We start from the raw sequence: 10,151 nt of genomic DNA on the forward strand, positions 1-10,151 counted from the left end.
ATCGGTCTTCATCGTCGAAGAAATAATCGTTCAGCTGAGGGGGAGAAATGAGTTTTTTTTAAAAAAAGATATTGTACTCTTTTTCCTTCACTAAATTTTTTCCCACTGGCGTTTTGCTAGTAAGGTTTTCACAAGACATATCCAAAACAAACATCAAGAGGAGTGTTATGAATAATTGGATGATTGTGTCCCAATAATTTTATTCCTTATTTATATCAATTTATATTTATTACGTTGTTGGTATATTCTATAAATATAACCAATCTCATTATTGAAGATTACACAGATAAAATAATCCAGAATCATTATATCTTTCTCTCTTCTCTTTTATCTTATTTCTCTTTATTTTATAACATAAATAAATTTTTTTTGTTTATTTATCTTGTCATTACTTCTTCAACATCAATTTTTGTTGTTTACTAAAACATTCTCTGCCGCAAATAACAATAATAATTAAAAATATGATTTTCTTTAATTAATTTTATTTGTATCTTTGATTTCTCTTCAACAATTACTATTTTATAGAAATAATTTTTTTGTTTGAAGTTTTATCAAAATAAATGTATTAGGTATTTTAATAATTTTTGCTAGCAAAATAAATCAAACAAAATGTCTAAAAAGATTTAAAAAAACGCAAATATTTATTAAGCTTAAATTTTTTACTTTAATCAATATTAAAGCAAGTAATTATCTTAATTACTAAAAAAATTAATTATTAAGGTGTTTTCTTTAATAACTGATATCAGCTATCACATTTTTTTCTGTATATAATTGCATAAACATATCTGATAATGTTATCAATGAAAAATTATTGAATATTTTTATATAATAAAAAGTTTTTGTGAATAATTCAAAAGCTTTCATATATTTTGAATTATTTTGTCATTTAAACAATATATATTGTAAAAATTCGTAAATTTTTTCTTAAAAAAATGTATGTATTAATTTTTAGCCTATTATAGATAATTTTTTAATCTACCACTATTTTCGAGAATTAAAACATTTATACAAAATTATTTAAATATCAACGTAGAACAAGATAATTTAAGGATGGAAACAAATTTACACACATTATGCAATGTCATGTTACCTAGAGGTGGCAAAATGGGCACCGATCCGTCCCGCGCTCGCCCAGCTTATATCCGTCAAAAGCGAGCGGGGCGGGCAAGCCCGCAAAGTAAAATGGGCATAAAAATCATGCTCACCCCGCCAAGGTGCGGGTTGGCAGGCGGACTTGTCCGCCTATTTTTTAATTTATTTTTCTTTATTTTTTAATAGATTAATAATCTTTTTTTTACCTTTCAATTAAATTTTTCACTTATTTTTTATAACAATTTTTTATAAAGCATCTTTTAAATAAATTTTACCTAAAAAAATATTGCATATATTTACAAATAAATGTATAAAATAAAACCATCAAGAATTTGAATTACTAGAATTAACTAAAAAATTGTGGATTTAAGGTGAAACGAGCTTAACAAATAGGTGATGCGGGTTTTAGCGGGCGGCGGACTTTAGCAGAGCGAGTTTAGGCGGGCAGCGGATTATGGCGGGACGAGCTTTGGTGGGCGGCGGACTCAAAATCTCAACCCAACCCGCTATTATTAGGCGGGTGCGCGGACTGACCCCACGGGCCACCGCCCATTTTGCCACCCCTATCACCTTACAAGATTTAAGATTTATTTAGATATTTACATTCTCATTTATCAAGAATTTTAAGATTAATAATAATTAGTATAACTTACACTAAGTGTGATCCTTTCTATTAAGTTCAAGTCTAGCGTCAATCATCACTTATTCAGGTAACTATTGTTAATTCAATTTTCTCTTTGTTGTTTCATTATAGTTTTGGCAAGACAGCAAGGTCACGGTAAAATAATTAATTAAATAATATTGGAGGACACCGTATGTGAATACAAATATTAATGGCTAACACACTAACGAGATCCATCAAGTCAAACCTCAAAATATACATATAACTGACCATTAACAGAAAATGGACCATATAATATAGTTGAATGAAGATCATACTCACAATCACATAACTTTTTTATAATAAACATACTCATCACATAATGGTCAAGCAAAATATATTTGAAAACTCTTTCTCAAACGCCTCACCATGTGATACAATGACAAAGTAGTTAATTAGCATAAAGTAAAATTAGAAGACATGTTGCATATATTGTTATTGTAAAGAAAAACAGCTTGTTCTGTCAGATTTTGCCTTAGCTTTCAGCTTGCAATATCGATTATTTACTTTGTAAGAGCTTCACCATGTTCTTGGTTTTCTTATGCGGTCCCTCACTCTCTAATACTTTGTTTTAAACTTTTTTTCTCCAAACTTTTGATAATTTTAGAAAATTAATACATAATTAAACATTTCTTTTTTAAAAAATGTTTTGGTGACAAAATTTCCTTATCATCGATGTTTTAAAAATCAGACTTTTTTGAAGAGCTTTCTGATTTTCTCAAAAATCTTCTTCAAAAGAATTCTCATGATTTATCTAGGAAATTTCTTTACCCACCTCCTAACATTCTTGGTCACCTCTGGTGAATTTACAAAAATGCCCCTTGTTTCGGAAGTTCATTTCCGAAAACGTACTTTTATTGAAAAAAAAGGTGTTTTCGGAAATGCATCTCCGAAAAGGTGAATATTTTAATGAAAAATATTGATTTCGGAGATGCATCTCCGAAATAAAGTTGTTTTTCAGAAAATTGGTGTATTCGGAAGTTCATCTCTGAATTCACCCCCCTTGGAGGAATTCGGAAATGCACTTCCGAAATAAGGTTTGGACAGAAGAAAAATAACAAACAAAAACGATTCGCTTTATTTAATCGGATGAAGATTACATCGATCACATTACATAAGATTAAAGTTACATATTGTTAAACACGGGTAGGTGAGGATGAGTCAACATTTTGATAACGTCGGCCCCCGATCTTTGAAATTTCGCGTCCAACTCGATCGGACCCTTTGAAGAAAATCGGTCGAACGTTGTCCACAAAACCGCTAAATCTTCGTCGTTCTTGATCTCAAAAGGTGTGAACTCAATGTCTCCCTCGTCGTTAAGCGATGGCGAGCGGTACTCGAGCTTGACAACCTTTCGATTTTCGGGATATTGCAATAGCGTGTGGAGCGACGTTATCAACTCCGCAAACGGCGTGTCGCGCGAGAAGCGAAATTGGAACGGCATCGGGTAGCCGGTGGTGAAGTAGACGAATGCTAGGTGGGGGTATGTTTGTGTCATTTGTGTTTCTAGGTGTGAAGAGGATGAAGAAGAGTGTGTTGTATTTATAGACTTATTGGATCAATAATGGCCTAACAAACCTTATCCTGCTTCAGTGGTCTTTTCGGAAATGAACTTCCGAAAATTGGAGGCAGACTAGTATATTTTGGAAGTTCATTTCCGAATTATGCAGAAAGAGATGTAAATTTTGATTTTTGTTGATTGCTTAGTGTTTTGTGTAAAAAATACAAAAGGAATTCAAAATAGACATAAATTAGACAATGATGACATAAAACATACTTATATTATATATGTATTGAATCGGTCTGATTTTACATGATAAACAACAATACATACAAAAATGGTCATTACAAACAAAAAACGATCCGGAACAAACTAAAATTCACCGAACCAATCGGTGGATCCTAAGTGTCATACCCGAAATTTGCCCATCCTATTCTAACATTTAACTTTTTATTTTTTTATTTTTTTTATTTTTTAACTTTGGTTTTATTAGAGTTTGGTTCAATTTTACTAACATTAGCCTTTTTAAATAGCTTGTTTAAAATATTTGTTTAGTTTAAAATAAGTTTATCTTTACTAATCTAAATTCATTTATATAATTGTTTGTTTCAAATTATTTTTAAGTTTAGTAATTATTAGTTTGTTGATATTTTTATGTCTTATTTTTTATATTTACTATTTCTACTTTTACTTAGAATAGATTTACCTTTGTTATTTTTTAGATTCATATTATTATTATGACTAATTATTATTATTATTATCATATTGTTAAAATAAAAAAAATAGAAAAAGGGAAAAAGAGACCAAAACAAAATAAGTTTACGTTTCATGAAGAAGGGGGATCGGATTTGCAAGAACAAGGAATATCCAAAAACAAATATGGCAATAGAATCCCAAACTTCTAAATTAGCAAGATTCAAACCATATTTGTTGACCTAAAGAAACCACATATAAGAGGACAGAAGGTTTTCATAGGGGGAGGAGGGGGCCGCCGTAAAATCCTATGCCAAGACTCCAAAAATCGTAAAAAAAATAGTGCCATGGCAGGAGGAGTTGGGGAAGATTCAAGCGGTTTTCAAAGATCAACAACATGGTTGCGCCCTCCTCTAGATCGATTCTGATGATCGCAGATGCTCTAGACACCCGGAACCACCCTCACGCTTGCTCACGGTTGGTTTTTTTGCCTTATGATCGATTACGCTCGTGGAGGTGTCATGAACAGGTTTCAATTACGTAATTGTGTTTAGATTGATGATAGGATTGTTTTTGTATCTTTAATTTGATTTTTGGTGTGCTTTGAACAATCCACCATTATTGGGGTTCTTAAGGTTTAAATTGGGGGATATCGATACAGACAGAATTAGGAATAATTATTAGTGCCATTGAATTCAAAACGTAATTTCTATGCGATTTATGTATTTGGATATGGTTTATGTTGCATTTTGGTTGAGTTTGATTGTGGTAGTGATATAACTACACCTGAAAACCGTGGGCATAGGTGGTTGTTTTTTTGCAGAAAACGCAAGGTTGAAGAAGACCTGGCTGGGCGCATGATTCAGTTCCGTTTAAATTATTTGTTTTTTACATATCGAATTCGTTTCACTAAACTAACAATTAATCACGCTAGCATAGTTGGCAAAGAATATTTGAGTGATAACTATCAGGACGCGGGTTCGAGACCCAGCGTCTCTCTTCAATTTTTCATGATTTTCTACATAAACAAACCTTGGGATCCAGTGCCGCGCATCAACGTACGCCTGTGATGCACCCTCGTAGCGACACCGTCGGATGCGTGCCCAGCCAGATCCAACGCAGCGAGATTGATGGCACACCATAGGTACTCAGTAATGCACCATACAAGATCGGCACCCAGGTTTCTTAATTGTTTTTTTATTATTTATTTGTTTAAAGGTTAAATAAATTGATATATTTTTATGGTATATAGTTTGATTGTTAAATTAACTTAATAGTATCATTAAATTAGGATTAGGCTAAGATTATAATATATCTCAATTATTAGATTATTTCGATTATTCATTTAATTGATTTAATTAATTTTAATTAGTATTAAATCACAAAAACCATAAGAAGGTTTATGACGTATTAGGGTTTACCCGATCCCATTACCGTTTGGCAAAACATTAATCTTAATATTAATTTTCTCCCCGAACCGACTATACCTATTAGTCACATTAGGCGAGAAATAATTTTGATTAATTTAATTTATTTGTGAATAGTAATTTAATTAATTCTTACTAATTCTCTCCTCGACCCGACTAAAGCTATTAGTCGCAGTAGACGAGAGATAAAAATAATAAAAACAATAAACTCTAACTTCCCCTTTAACGGATAAATGGCGGATGAATATCTATTTCATCCCGCCTTCGAATTAGTCGACTCTCTATGTCGTACTGATCAAATATTTGAATAAAGCAATAAAATAATTTAATTAATCTTTTATTTAAAATCTTTCGTCGACCCGATTAAATCTATTAGTCGCATTAGACGAGAGATAAAAATATACATAAATTAAAATACGTTTAATTTGCTGCCCGCGACGATCAATCTATCGATCCGAGTAACCAGCAATGTCCATTAATCCGTTAACTATAATGATCAAACCTATTGATCACTGCAACTAACGGTGCCATATCAAATCAGGGTTGTACGCCCAAACACTTAAAACATTCAAAACACTTCAAATCAAACTACGAATTTTCATCCTAATTCAAAACTGCGAATAGGCCACTAAAAAAGCCTTAATCAATTTCAAAACAAATTCAAATACATTCAATTCTAATTCTAAGGCGTACAATCCTGTGCCCGAACTACGTTGACTCTGATTCTCCATAAGGAGATACGTAGGCACTTGGATACCCAAGGCGAGTCCCCCTCCCTAAAATCTCAATTTTCCCCTATTCATTTCCTTAGCTATAAAACCTGAGTATTTTAGCCACAAACCTTTACCTTAGATTCAAAGCCAATAGGAAAGGGTTAAGGGTGCCTAACACCTTCCTTCAACCTGATTATAATAACTTACCCAGATCTTTATACTACGTAGGGTTTCCTATTCGCCCTTCAGAATAGGTGGCGACTCTAAACATTAATTTTTAGGGCAGGTTGCTACACTAAGTCCAAAATAGGTACGTTCTTTGACTGCTCTCTATTTTGCTCGCGCTCTTGGCTCATCATTTCTTCAAACTCCGCCATTCTTGAAACGAAAGGATCCGGCCAAGTCTCCGCCACATTTGAACGATGTGCCGTCCATTGACAAGAAGTAGCCGGTATAGGACACCCCGGTTTCAAAAACACTTGGACGAAGTGCCGCGATCGTAGATACCCGATGCATATGATGCGGCTCGACGCGTCCAATGGCGGTCGACTATGAAGTGGAAAGAAAGTCTCACTTAGTCTAAACCTCGTCAAATCGACACACACCATATCATATGCACTTGCTATTAGATGACCCATATCGGGGAATGACATCCACTTCGAAACCGGAACGATACCGGTAAGTGATGGAACAAGTGAATCATGAATTTTCGCAAACTTTTCTTGATTTTCATATAGTCGGCCGTAGATGTCCCGATACGAAGTCAACTCCGCAATAAGTTCCCGTCGGACTAAAGTGTGATTGTTTTCCCCTTTACCGAGCAAACCCGCAACGGCCCGATATCCACAATTGTCGTCGCCTCCAACATCAACGATGTTATCGATATATTTGTGCATAAAAAGTGGCATCTCATCAATGTAGACAATCGGTGATTTTTTGATCGGCGGTGTGCGAGGTGGCTTCGAAATACGGGCACCTTTGTTACCACTACACTTGGACTTTGGTGTCGGTGAATCCGGGAATGATGCATCAACATGTTCAAAGTAGGAAGGAGATCGTTTTGTTGATGTGTCTTCTTGTGTAACTTTGGACTTTTTTGGTGCACCTATCGTTTTAACCGGTTGAGATGGCGGTTTCAAATCGGTGGTCTCCGGAAATGCAATTTTTCGCAATTGTTCTTTTATGTGCATTTTCATTGTGTCATCCGCTTTAGCAAACTTCTCCATTATCACTTCCAACTCGTCGGAGATGGTGATTTTGGAGTCATTTTCTTTCGGCGGGTCAAAATCATCAAAACGAAGCTTCATCCAATGGTCGGCTACCTCATCCATGCGTATTGGTGAATTCAACTTCTTCTTTTTTGAAAGTATACAAGCACATGGAAGGCCGTATGTCTTTCTAATGGTACACCCACATAAAGAACTATCCGGACCCGTGGTCTCCGACCGCTTCGCTTCATGAAACAAAAAATTCAAACCCGATCGGGATATGTTGTAAATCAATTGGGAGAACAAAATTTGGCCCTTATACCGGTGTTCCATAACCGTCTTGCTCCGACCGAACAATGTTTGAATTTTATTGTGTTGATTTTCAAGCATTTGGTTCACGGTGTCCCATCCCCGACACAAATCTCCCTTGCTACCACCCAACCACCTCTTGAAGACCGCATGTGCGGATTTAACTCGGTTAGTCGTGGTGCAACCAAGATGTCTAACTCGATTTGTCCAAGCGCACACGACTTTTTCTCTGACTTTGTCAAGAATGGTGGATTCGACGTAATGACAAAAAGTCTTAATGGAACCACACAAAGACCTAAAGTGTACCAATTTCTCGGTATACACCTCTTCGGAGTATGCATCTAAAATTTCCCTCCATGCCGCCATTATCCTATCAACCACAACACCGACTTTGATAACTTTACCGTTTTCATCTGGCCTATCTTTTGTCCCAACCGCGGGTTTCAACTTACTTCTCACGTTGCAAGTTATGTGATACCGACAAATAACACGGTCGATGTCGGGAAGACGGTATCAACCGCATTCATCAAAGCATTGTCCCGGTCGGTGACAATGACGTCTGGCATAACCTTTTGATCAACCAACAAAGACTTGCATATTCCCAAAGCCCATGTAAAGTTTTCTTCATTTTCACACTCCAAAAAAGCAAACCCGACCGAATAAGTCTTGTCCGTCGAGGTCACACCGACGATCTCTAGAAGAGGAAGCCTATACTTGTTTATCTTGTACGTCGAATCCATGACAAGAACGGTTGTAAATATGTTGAATAATTTGATACTTTCGGGATGAGTCCAAAAAATATCACGCACCGTAACTTTGTCCTCGGACGTTCGGAAGCTTGACACATATTTGTTATCGCCTAATAGTTTCAAAAGTTGTTGCATTTCCGAGCGAGGGCCCATTTTCAAAACTTTGAGATTGTGTCGTTCATTGTAAACTTGCTTGATATTTGAAACGCTATCCGGTTTTTTACGCTTCAAATCGGCAAGTATGATGCGAGGCGCCACTTTGACTATCGTTAAATCCGAAATCACATTCTTCTCTTCGCAGGATAAACGACACGCCATTGGATGTCCGTGTAACTTGGCATCCAAGGCATGATTATGAATTCCACAAATTACGGTTAAACGCCATAAATCATCAACCCTCCGAGTCGCGCGCAACTTAAACGGACACCCGCACTTTCTCGATCCCGTGTCTTCGTGTTTTAGCACCCGGTTTGATTGTGCATAACTCCCACCCCGTTCGCAATTCAAAACAACGAAAGCTTTCCGCCTACTATTTCCATTGTCGGACCTTAAAATAACAATTCCAAATCTAAGTTTACTAGCTTCGTTCCAAACCCAATCAATCAAATGCTCGCGACTACCGAAGCTCCGATCATTTGTAAATTGTTGCCGAACATCAACCACATTGATCATAGGTTTAACGTCGATAACCGGATCGTTATTAACGTTGACAACTTCCAGAACTACTGCGTCATCGTCTTGCACAATGTTGTCCGGATGCACCATACCTAACATATGAAAAAATTAGCAAAATTGGCCAAAACTGTTTTTTTTAACTGCCAGGGCATATTTCGGAAGTTCATTTCCGAAATTTGTTAGGTAATATATTTCGGAAATGAACTTCTGAACCATAGCAGGTTTCAGCATAAATTTGTTGAATCAATATAGTGAAATAGGGGATGAAATGAGAGATGTTTACCTCAAATTGTAGCTTTCTATGCTCCCTTTAACGTGATCAATGGTTTGAAACTTGATTTTGAGACGAAAAATGGATGGAGATTGATTGAGTTTTGGAGAGGGTTTGGAGAAGTTTTGGAGAAAAAATGATGAAATAGTGAAGGAGGGAAAATTGTATATGCAGGAATATTTTCGGAAATGAACTTCCGAAATATTTACGGTTTTGAATTTTTTTTTACTTCGGAAATGCATCTCCGAAAACACCACTTTTTTGGTGTTTTCGGAAATTCATTTCTGAAATGTATGAAAAATCTTTAAAAAAAATAACTTCGGAGATGCATCTCCGAAGCAGGGGTAGTTTTGGGATTTCGCTGGGGGTGACCCCCATAGAGAGGTGGGTAAAGAAATTTTCTTTATCTAATCCTAGAGTGGTTGTTGTGTAATTTTTTGTTTTTGTTTTTGGGCTTCGACCCTCTTGTCTAAGGATGACAACCAAACCCAAACTCGCAGGGCTTACCCGCACCCGAGTCAACGGGGAAAACTCGAGTTGACTGAATTTGGGTTTGGGTAGTGTGAAACCCGCCTTTATATATATATATATATATATATATATATATATATATATATATATATATATATATATATATATATATATTTGTTTTGTGGAAAATTGTAGGAAAAATATATTTTATGTATGTTGTTTAGGTAATGTGAAACCTGCACCCGACCCGGCCCGTTGTCATCCCTACTCCTATCTATAACAAAAACAGACTTTTTTCTCCAAATTTTTGATAATTTTAAAAAGTGAAAAACATTAATAATCTTTAACTGTTATTAAGGGTCTCTTTGGTTCAAATGAAGG

Source organism: Vicia villosa, linkage group LG3, assembly GCF_029867415.1.
Source record: "Vicia villosa cultivar HV-30 ecotype Madison, WI linkage group LG3, Vvil1.0, whole genome shotgun sequence".
NCBI classification, from domain to species: Eukaryota; Viridiplantae; Streptophyta; class Magnoliopsida; order Fabales; family Fabaceae; genus Vicia; species Vicia villosa.